The sequence below is a fragment of the Pinus tabuliformis genome, chromosome J, assembly GCF_031772625.1.
Source record: "Pinus tabuliformis cultivar Carrire ecotype Pingquan chromosome J, CPIR1, whole genome shotgun sequence".
Classification (NCBI taxonomy): Eukaryota; Viridiplantae; Streptophyta; class Pinopsida; order Pinales; family Pinaceae; genus Pinus; species Pinus tabuliformis.
Window position 1 is genome coordinate 761,105,373 of NC_142295.1, and position 12,652 is coordinate 761,118,024.

Below are 12,652 nucleotides of genomic sequence, written 5' to 3' on the forward strand. Positions count from 1 at the left end.
GTAAAACTCAAAGATTGAGTTCAAAAACCTCATGCAAAGATGGAATTTGATTTTCACACATGCAAAACTCATGTTCAAACATGATGAACATCAAAACAACTAGAGAACACTTGAAGAAATCATGATAAGAGGTGAACTTAGCTAATTCTTTTAAAAGGAAAATTAAGAATTTTAACTTAGTTTAACTCAAAGATTTATATCAAAACATCAAATCAATGATTGAAAATAGTTCGAGCACATTGAGAAGACCAGTTAACAAAATATTTATGCATGAAGGAAGATCTGAAGGTAAAGAGAAGATAATTTTTCTAGTCAATTTTTCTTAATGAGCAGAATCAATTAAGGAAGGTTGTTAGTTTTGAAGACAACAAATTGAGTTGTTGCTGGTGTAGATGGTGGATTTCTCACTAATAAGAGATTGTTGAAGGCATTTTGGTGAGTATTTGAAGAGACAGATTTAATTGTTTATAAAAGGATTTGGCATTCATGGTTCTAGTTTGAAAATGGATGAAAAATGAATCATTGAGGCCAAGCAAGTTGTAGCTTGCAGATTAGGGGTTGTATATCCTTCCAATAGGTGTTGGTAAACATTTAGGGGTTATAAATCCTTTCAATTGTAGCTAATAAATCAAGTTGTAGTTTCTTCATACTAGTTGTAGTTACAGAATTTTTGTAACGACAATCTATAGCTTGCCTTGTGAAGAAATTGCAGAAAAAATTGAAGAATCTTTGTGTGCTATTTGTGGTATTTACTTCTTGTCATGCTCCACAAGAACAAAATAGGAATTTTGCGCCAAATTTAGTGCATTTTTTTCCAATTGGGATGAGCATATTGGCACTAAATATGAATCTATTGTACAATTTTTAAAGCATTCTTTTTTATGCCATAGTTTGCATCCTTTTTTACACCAAATTTTGCATCCTTTTTTGCATTAGATTTTGCATCTAGTTTTTCGTCATGTTTTGCATCTAATTTTGCACCACTTTTTGCATCTAGTTTTGCACCTTGTTTTACGACAACTTTTGCTTCCAATTTTGCACCAGGATTTACATCTAGTTTTATGATAGGTTTTGCTTCTAGTTATGCACCAATTTTTGCATATGTTTTTGCTTCCAGTTTTATGCCATTCTTTGCTTCTAGTTTTGTGCCATCATTTGCATTAGGTTTTACACCATCTTTTGCATTCGATTTAGCACCATTTTTTGCATCTAGTTTGTGCCAATTTTTGCATCTAGTCTTACACCAATTCTTTCTTCTAATTTTGTACCTATTTTTGCACCATTTTTTGCATCCAATTTTGCACCATATATTGAATATGATTTAGCACCAAATTTTGCATCCATTTTTGTGCACATTTTTGCATCTTGTTTTGCACCACTTTTTACATCCACTTTTGCATTTGATTTGTCTCCCTTTTTTGCACCATATTTTGCATCATTTGTTGCATCCAATTTTGCATCCTTTTGAGCATCCAAATTTTCATCTAGATTTGCATCCTATGTTGAGCCATGTGTTGCATCTACTTTTGCATCCCATTTTGTGTCTAATGTTACGTTCAATTTTGAGCCATTTTTTACGTCTACTTTTGCATTTGTTTTTGCACCTCATTTTGCGTCCAACATTGCATCTCAATTTGCATCCAATTTTGAGCCATTTTCATGCCCATTTTTACACCATTTTCTGTGTCTACTTATGTGTCCAATTTTGCACAATTTTTGACATCCATTTTTTCATCATTTTTGTTGTCTAATTTTTCATCCTTTTCAGCATCCAAATTGCATCATTTTGTGCGCACATTAGCATCTCATTTTGCACCTAGGTTTGAGTCTAAATTTTCATCTAGTTATGCATTATTTTTAGCATCCAATATGGCATCATTGGTTTCACCCTTTTCTTATCCCCATTTTGCATCTTTTTTTGTGTCTTTTCTTACATCCTTTTTTGTGCCCAATTTTACACCATTCTTTGAATCCTCATTTGGAATCTAAATTTGCATCCTTTTTTTCTTATTTTTAGCACCCAACTTGGCATCCTCTTTTATATCCAATTTTACATCTAGTTGTTTGTCCTTTTTTATATCTAGTTTGGTGTCCATTTTGGCGTCCTTGTGCCCAGTTTGGTATCCTTTTGTATGCCATGTTTGGTTCCCTTCTTTGTGTCTAGTGTTACACCCTTTTTTACTTCTAGTTTAAAACCCTTTTTGTGTCCTTGTTTGCATCTTGTTTTGATGCCTAGTTTAACATCCAATTCTACTCCCAATTTTGCATCCATGGTTACACCACATTTACATCCACATTTGGCTTCTTGTTTAGAGTGTACTTTTATTTCCATTTATGACCCCCTTATGGGTTCATTTTACTAATTTCAATTACATAGTGAAATATATTATAGTTTCTAAATATCATTAAAGAAAATATGACAATTCAAATTGATAACATAGTGTTTATAAATAAATTCAAGGGAAATTGCAACATCCATCCAAAAAATAGAAATATCATCATATATAATAATTCTCCATCAAAAAATCATTAACAATTTTCAATATACATATATCACTACCAAATCAATACCTATCACAAATATCATTATTCCAAGGTAAATTCACAACATTCATCCAAAAATAGTAATATCATCATACATAATGATTCTCCATCAGAAAACATTGACAATTTTCAACACATATATAAAGTAACAAGATAATAATAATATCATCATCATCTTTAATCAAATAAACTAAAATTCAAATGTGTGATTACCAGATCAAAATCTTTCATGAATATCATTATTCTAAGGTAAATTGACAACATTCATCCAAATATAGTAATATCATCATACATAATAATTCTCCATCAAATTAATGTTGATAATTTTCAATATGTACATAAAGTAACAAGATAATAATGATAATTTCATCATCATCTTTAATCAAATCAACTAAAATTCAATGTATGATAACCAAATCAAAATGTTTTATAGATATCATTATTGTAAGGTAAATTCATAACATCCATCTAAAAATAGAAATTTCCAATATTATCAAGATATAGCTATGTAGCACCATCCAAATCATAGTCAAGATCATCCTCATGATCATTAACTTGATCATCATCTTGAACATCCTAATCAGTTTCATCCACATCATCATCACCAATGATATAACCATCATCATCATCATCGCCAATGCTATCACCATCCTCATCATCATAGTCTCCTATATCTAATTTATGTTCAGCATAGTCTGGATCATCATCTCCAAGGTCATTACCTATTGCATTCTTTAAAAAAGAACAATATTACATGTTAGTATTAGTTCCATAGCACAATGCATATTACGGTTACAATGTTAACTATAAAATGAAGTAGGATACAATAACATATAATAGTACTAAAAAATAAAATGAAAATTTGGTTTAAGATATATTGGAGATCTAGGTAAGGTTGTGCTTGTAATTCATATTAAGTAGTTGTCATGAATAAATATATAGGACATAATGTAAATCATAATAATTAATAATAGTTAGTTAATTAGTAATTAGGCTCAAGAGTCATGTCTAAATGAGACATGAATCTCTATGAAGATGCACCTGCTTGGTATATAAGCAAGCCTCTCGTTCAGATTATAGTCATTCTTATTCATACTTTTAATATAATATTTGTATCCTCGTGGATATCTTTATATTCCAAGTCTTCTGGAGTAATTAATCTGAAGAAGGAACTTTGTTCGCTTTATTTGGTATCAGAGCCACGTTGATTGATCATCAGGCCCTTGGCCATCAAAGTTTCATCAACATTGTTGCCATCAAGTTTGAAGCGCTTTGCTACAAATAGTTGGAGTTTCTCCATATTGCCAATTAGGCCTTTGGCCATTTAAAAAAAAAAAAATACAAAAAATAAAAGAAAATAATTATATAATAAAAATAACAAATATTTAATTATATATATATATATATGTATATAAATTAAAAATAAAAATAAAACCCAAACCTTATGCAACGTGTATAGCCATCTACGCCTGAAAGTAGAGCAGTCGCCTCTGCCTTCTCGCCCAGGCCCTGACGTTATCGGTCACTCAGAGTTGTACAACCATCCATAGAACAACATATATTATAATACAACATTCAAATTGTGTTTTAATTCCTGCGGCCGCCAAATTGTGTTTTAATTCCTGCGACCGCCCACTAGAAATCTAGAGTGTTACATTCAACAACCATTCATGGTACCTCTATGATTGCGAGTCCTATTTCAGAGCTTATTGAAACATAAATGCAGTCTGACATGCTAGGGGTATAGCAGTTTCTTTGCATTTATATTTCCTTCAAAGTTGACTTTGGCATTTTAGCAGCAAGGAAACGCAGTTGTCTATAACGCGACTTTTTGAAAGCTTTTCCGGCAGGTTTTTCCAGTCGAAATCCGGCAGGAATTCATTGGAATCGCAGGTTTGATAGCTAGTTTTTGCACAATGGAAGCGTCCCAGGGGTTTTTCAGGGTGCTGAATCCAAATATGCAGTTAAAAAACCATTTTAACTGCAAGAAATCAAGATTTAACCTCAATTTCTTCCGCCGGATTCTGTCACCGGAATCTTCAAAAAGTCGCATTATAGACAACTCCGCAAGGAAACTGCTATTTCCCTTGCATGTCAGAAGCATTTATGTTTCAATGGAGTCTGAAATAGGAACTGCCCCTCTATGATAGCCGCCATTTATTTGCAATAGTCGCAGCAATCGTACAATGCTTCATAATGTCTGTACAACATCTATATTAGCACAACACACCGCTGATTGGGTTCATTCTTCTGCATACAATCAACCACCTCTTGGAAGATTTAAGCATGCGTTTTTGCTGCCCACGTCAAATTAAATCAATTATTACCAAGGATATAGGAAACGCCTCCAATTTGAAAGAGTGTAATCGAAATGTTACGTCAGTGAAAGGTCAACCATGACTTTTATTAATTAATTATATAAATCGGATTGTTGTAAGATAAACAATATCACTTTTAATTCTATAGAGTAAAAGTGAATAAAAGGTTAATTTCGGTTATAAAAAGGTAAAGGGTTATTTGAAAAAAAGAAAATATGATTACGGCTCATAAGAATATAAAAAGGCCAGCATATAAAAAGTATTCAGATTATTTAAATATAAAAGGAGAAAGAGGTTTTTTTTATACGGGAAGGTTATCTTTATTTAAGATAAAATGACTAAGAAGAATATTAAAGTGGTTATTTATTAATTGAAGGTCATTATAAGTGGAAAGGTATATAAGAAGAATTATTTAGGTGAAATGAATTATTGAAGTTAATAAGTGAAGGTTTAAAATATATATATGTATAGATATTGAAGTTATATTTTATAAAGTAAAGTAGGCAAATATTTATCTATTGGAGAAGTGAGCTTCTCATACAAAGAATATAGAAGCTTTTTGGTTAAGCATCATTGCTGAAATTATTAACTAATACAAATAGAATAAAAAAAAATCCATACAAAGTTAAAAGAAGTGAAGAAAAAGAGAAAAAAAATATGGAATCTCTAAGTAATGAACAAAAACAATCATTCACAAGAGATATAGAACAATTAATGACAATACTTGAGCGACAACATGCTGATTTTAATGAGGAGAGAAAGAAAATGGAATCCATATTCCAAGTTGAACATCCATCATCACTCCCACAAAATGATGTAATCCAGTGTACCGAGAAAGTGCAGCTAAAAGATCAAGAGAATGGAAAAATAGCCAAACTTCAGTGAAACAAGAAAGCGTTAGAACACGAACATAAAAATCTTGTGGATATGCATTACAAAGAAAGAATGGAAAAATATGAAGAAATTTCTCGTCTCAAGGATCATGTCTAAAAATTACTAGCACAAGTGAAGAAGACTAAGATCACAAAGAAATAACTCAAGAAGCACTTATCAGAACAAGAAGAGGAAACTTTGCATTTAAAGAACGTTAATAAAAACTTATTAGAACAAATCAGTGATCTAAAATATGAAAAGCTTAAAAGTCAAAACACTGAAAATAAGGTTGATAAATCAGAAATCAAAGAACTTTTACATCTGAGAAACCATAATCAAATTCTACTCACTCAAATTAAGAAACTTAAGGATGATAAGAAAGCATTAAAAGACAAGTTAGAACAATACACTCAAGAAGAAGTGTCAAAATCTCCAGTTGTAACAGTCCAAGTTGAAAATAAGGGAACGAATATCGATCCAGTGAATATGACAACTCAAGAAGACAAGTCAGTTGAAGAAACGACACACTTAGATGTTGCAGTTCAGACAATGAACACCCCAAGTGAATGTTCCATAACCTACTCAACAACATCTTCGCCAGAAGAAAATCAAAAAAATTCCACACACTTAATAAGGGAATGTCAAACCAAAAAAATTCCCTATCGGAATCTGAATCATGAGAGTAGACAACTCAACCATGCTACATATTGGGATCACTCAGAACAAAAACAACAAACTGATATTCCATAGAATAGTGATGTAACCTCAATCCAACCCTATGATGACAAGTCATTACAAAATTCGAATGATCAGAATATTACACGGAAGATTAATCTGGGATGGTCTGATCCCTTTTCAGTGTGACAGTTTTGTTTGTCACTTAGAAAATCATATCAATACATATCGACAAAGATGACAGTTCCAATACAGAAAGACATTTGAAGCCAAAAAATAGATCTAGCCTTTTTTAACAAGCTTTGAGGACAAAGCTTTTTGAGGAAGGAAATGTTATGAATAAATATATAGGACATAACGTAAATTATAATAATTAATAATTATTAGTTAATTAGTAATTAGGTTGAAGAGTCATGTCTAAATGAGACATGACTCTCCATGAAGAGGCACCTTCTTGGTATATAAGCAAGCCTCTCATTCTCATTGTAGTCATTCTTATTCATACTCTTAATATATAATATTTGTATCCTCATGGATATCTATATATTCCAAGTCCTCTGGAGTAATTAATCTGAAGAAGGAACTTTGTTCACTTCAGTAGTAGAAGTAATTTTTAATGCATATGAAGTAGGTACCCAATTGTTCTTCATATTATATTGTGAATATTCCTTATGATGTAAATGCACCATTGGTAAATCAAATGTTACTAGAAGCTTTAATTCCAATTACAATTGTAATTCAGAAGTGCATAATCTTCTTAATCACAAATTGTGAACATTCTGCACAATGGACTCACAACAGGAATTCACCACCATGCTTCAGGTTATCATTATTGGGTTAAGAATCAAGATGAAAACAATCATCTCATTCGTAATTTGAAAGGAAAACAATCGACCTCAACTTCTACAATAAATTGGTAACTAATTCAAGTTATCATCAATCTCAACTAGCTTACACGATACAACAGTCTCAGCCTAGAGAAGTTGTAGGATATTTAAGAAAAGATGTCCATGGAAATGCAGGTCACCAGCAATGCAAACCCTACATTAAAGAGGTCAACATGCTAAATCTTACACCATGCCACATATGAAAGGGTATATCATAATTGCAGAGTACACAACTATTTAAAAATGGTTTGTGAATATTATCATAACTCCATCACAGAGATATCAGAAGATAACAACATAAACAATTATTGAATATCTTGTATCGTACCTATAACACCACCTCCTAAATTATTATTATTATTATTATTATTATTGGTCTAAGTTCAACATTGGTGAGGCTATATCATGGTCATGGCATAGTTCTAATTCGAGTAGGTTTTCTTTTACACTTGGGTTACTCATTTTGTAACACCATTCCTTGAAGGACTCGATGTGTAAATTATGGATATGACTCCCTACCCCATAAATATTGATGTTTTAAGTCATATGGTGATGACTATGTTAAATACATAGAGGGTGTATCACATACTAACAACCCTCATACACATTTGTAATAGAGAGGTTCTCGAATCTTACAAAGAAATCCATATGATTTCATGAGGTGTACTCTATAAACTAAGTGAATTTTAATTTGTTTTTGGTGTGAACATATTTTATACAACCATATGGATATTTAGAGTGTGCTTTTATTTCCATTACAAATGTTAATCACCTAGTTTTATTAAGGGCACAACCCCTTTTTTGGCTTCATGTTGTGGGCCTCCCATTTTTACGACTCATATGGAATAAGGAGAAATTATAACATTGATGCAATGGTTGCTACAGGCCCAAATAAACCCTGCAATTTCAACTCGTATATTGGTTGTACATGTGCTAACTATAGAAGGATTTTAACTTGTAGACTCCTATGCTAGTTAGAATAATTAATTGTAATGAGTGAACAATTCTATGTGTATGTACATATATTTATGTCTAATCCACCAGATTTCCAAATGCACAATTCATGATATTGAGCCTATTACTAATAAGGTATCATGATGAATAAATTCTCTTCACGTATATAAATATATGGAAATCGATAATGGTGCTTGCAATGAAAACCTGGGTTTTGTTTGCATATTTAAGAAATAGTTAGAGGTACTTTCCATATTCTAGAGCTCCACATGCTAGCACTTAAGGCGACTAGGGAAATTTTCACCCTAATATAAGCTTGAAGTGATATACCAAGATACTATGCAGGTGTTATACACAAAGCCTTTAAGGAAACAGACCATCAGAGTAACCTTTAGAAATCAATCTCTAAGGAACCTGAGACCAGCATTAAGGATAGGATGTGATACACCTAGTTCAAATCAGTATATAAAGAATCTATATTAAGTATGGATGTACCACTTGGCCTGTGAAAAGACAAACAGTAGATATACCTATATTGTTCTATGTTACAATCCATATGCATTACTAAAATTGAACCATCAGTTAACATTCCAAGTTCCTAATGCTACAGATACCATATCAAGAATTGATTGTCTATGTATTGGTGCTTAGCATGGTTACACACTCAAGTGATGGATATATCTCATATAAATATCAACTTATGCATATGAAATTACACAAAATGTTCAAATTAGTCTTAAGCTACTATTACAGTTTAAAAGAATCCATGACTCAACTGTGTTTTGCAAAATTTGTAAGCAGAATGCACATCTAATTTCAGTGGATTAACACAAACATACCTTGCCAAGATCTCTCCATAAATGACCGAAGCTCAATTACCCCAAAAGGAAGGCACCATGAAAGTACAAAATGGCAGAATGTAAAGGATGTAAAGATGATATTGAGAAGCTAGATGGTGGAATTTTGTCTCAGGATTTTAATTCTTTCCCTAGTATCAGTTGAATAGGCACCAACAAGAAATGGTGACAGAGCATCATGTGATTCTACCATACACCAATGACAAAGGAAAGGAATTCCATAGAATTAATGAAATCTAGCCATTAATTTAAGTTTCTCTCAGAAGTCTGATTTAGCACTTGGAAAGTGAGTAATTGGTCCCTCCAAATGTAGTGGTTGCAAGATTGAAGAAAAGGATATGAGATCCCATCCTTCTGTAGTTATTCTACTGCAAAGGAAGCTTGGACTTGGTTGAGAAAAATTTGTGGACAACCATGCCTTCAGATATGGTATATACTAAGTCACTTTGGAAAGCTGAAATATTAAAGCAAGTATGGTATATGTCTCACCGAGTCACCAGGTTTTGTCTTTTGGTTTCTATAGAAAGAAAGGAATAGCCATGCCTTCAGGTTGGTTCTGCAGATGTTCTTAGAAAATATACTAAACCACTTTATCAATCCTAATTTATGACTTCCAATACTAGGCCTTTTGTTGGTTAAAAATTACTACATTCTAAGTTAATTTCATTCACAATGCTTTCATAATTTTGAATATATATACATTGTTGACAACTATATTGTCTCAAACAATGATTACTACAGGGATATCTAAAAGGTATCTTGGTAAAATATTAACATCCACAGAAAGGAATGTAGATACAAGATAGATAACAATAATTGTCCATTAACGAGCCAATCATAGAAATTTCATATTGTTATCCTCCATTCTTATTGCAAGCTTTAGAACATCCATTTCACCCTCATCATCCATCAAAACAAATTCAAACCGAATTTTTTTGTCTATAACATGACCTTGGTCTCTTTTATTTGAACAGCAATATACCAAATATGATCCAATAAGACATTTTACAAGTTATACAGCTGCATAGAATTGTCAAACCTAAATTTAGATGATTTTCTCCAAAGAAGAAAAATTGAAAACAATAAAACAACTAATGCTCAATGAAAGAGAATCATGCCCAGGCCAGCTCAATTTTATCAATATTTCTAACATAAATTTTATAAGAAAGAGCATTGCTTAAACAATCATGACAATGAACTGACAATATTCAAAGAACACAAACTAGCCACTAATCGACAACTTTTTGTTCTCTACATATAACAAGAATATGTGATATACCCTGTTGTATCTACTACAAGAATATGATATCAAAATACTCACACCAATAATCTAAGTTTAGAAAGTATTTAGTAACTTCAGCTTAGACCAATTTGTTCTTATGTTATAACGTGATGATAACAACACCAACAATAGAAACTATTACATTATACATGACAAAAGAACCAATGGGTTTCTTATAGTAGTAACAGTGTTAATTGCCTATCAGAGGATAGAATTTCAAATTCCAAGGAGTTATTCCACCATAAGAGACAACAAAGGCACTTCACGTGTTTTTTCTAAGGCATAAAATTGTTAATCAGATATGTCATTTCTAGAGAGTTTGTACTCTCAACAAGGGAACCTGTAATGATTAAGACCTCAAAATAACAATCACGAAAGGAAATATAGAGGTGTAACTAAATTGTTCTCTTTACATGCCAAATGTCATGCTTGAGAACTACAATTTGGGAGTCATATGGATGTGACAACCACAACTCTTGCCTTATAGCCTCTATGCTAGCATTTTGTTCTGCTAACAACTACACAACAACTATTTCTCCAGTAGACCTAATCAGTCTTCCCATTACAATATGTGAGTCTCCTAGGTTGGCAACGTAAAGTTTCTTCTCGTACACAAGACCAACTAAACAACAAGAACCAACTGCTGCAAGTTGTGGTTTTTTGGGCCAAGTATTTGTCACAAGGGACATAAATCCCTCCTTAGCAGACATTCCCCACTGCTCCAATGCAAAGTATGTGAAAACATAGTGGATCCTTAGTTGGAAAGCCTACAACGACTTTTATCTATGAGATATTGCAGTACTTCAAAGTTCATACTTCCAATCAGTAGAAACTCCTAACAAACAATTTCATCCAATGACAACAACATATAATAGCAACCTTAGGAGTTACCCCCTACAATGGTAGATGTATGAGCTTGGGCCCAAAACAAAATTTAGCAAGTAAATGAGTGCCAAATTTGAGCTACCATGTTTGTAATGATTGCATGATGTCAATTACTTTCTCTAATGTGGGCAAAGAAAGAGAAAATAGGGGACCCCAATAATCAAATCTCCAGGTTTGATTGAATGCCCACCTACCTCACAGTGCTTAAGGAGTGCATAATGCAACATCTGACAGGGAAACTGTAGCTTCCATGGGCAGGGCACGACAATTCACATGATTTCACTGCTCATGGATGTCATTTTTTTTGGAGCAGCCGAGGTGATTCACATCATTTCACTACTCATGGAGGTCAGTGAGAAACACATTGGTTCTGCATACTTGGAGAACACCCAACAAACCTTCCTGGACAAGGAATGCTCTAAATACTAAGTTCGTGACAGATAGAATTACAAAAACAGTCAGGCTTGAATCCCCTTCATTGAAATAGGTAACTCTAAACATAGAGATATATTTAAACAAAAAAATGTGGATATAGTTAAGACACCAACTAAAGGTTCTGCAATATAAAAATAAAAAAATTATTGCTAGCTCTCTTGATTGAGTGATGCTTTTAGTAATGTATCTCGTGATAAATTTAGCTCATCACAATTTCCTCCATGAATGAACCCTTATTTCAAAAAATATCAAACCCTGCTCACCAGATAGCCTTATAGCTCATTGTGCAAATGTTTTGGGCAAACACATCATGTGTTGCTTTCCATTACAATTCTTTGTGGTTCATTTATCATACATATTGGAATTCAATCCAACGCTTACTAGGTTTGCATTAAAAAGACTACAAGAGAAGTTTATCAACATGATCGTTACACAGTTTAATATATGTTTGTTTTTAATTAATGTCAGAAAATGAAGAGACAGAGAAAATATTACAACAAAGTTGATTTTCAAAGCTTGGCCTATGTGCAGATATAAAAGGAAGAAAAGTACAGAACATTCCACATACCTGGTATTGATCATTCAGCATCTGGAGATTATATTGTTGATCATAACGAAGCTCCTGAAAAAGTGATGTATTCTATAGAAAACTAATCAGTGGTGCAGTCATTTCTTCCAAAGACTTCAGCCTTGCAACTACTTCAAGAATCAACACACATGTCTGTCATTTCTGGAAAATATGAAAAAGTAAGAAATGAATGTGAGTGAGAACCATAGTAGCAACATTAAGATACACATGAAATTTAATGGAAATAAAGCATAACCCAAAAACACTACAGATTGAGTAAAGAAATAAACATTATAATGATGAAAAAATAAAGTGGTAGAGAACATCTTAAAATATCAGTTTAAAAATAGGCAGTAATTGCAATTGCTTCATGA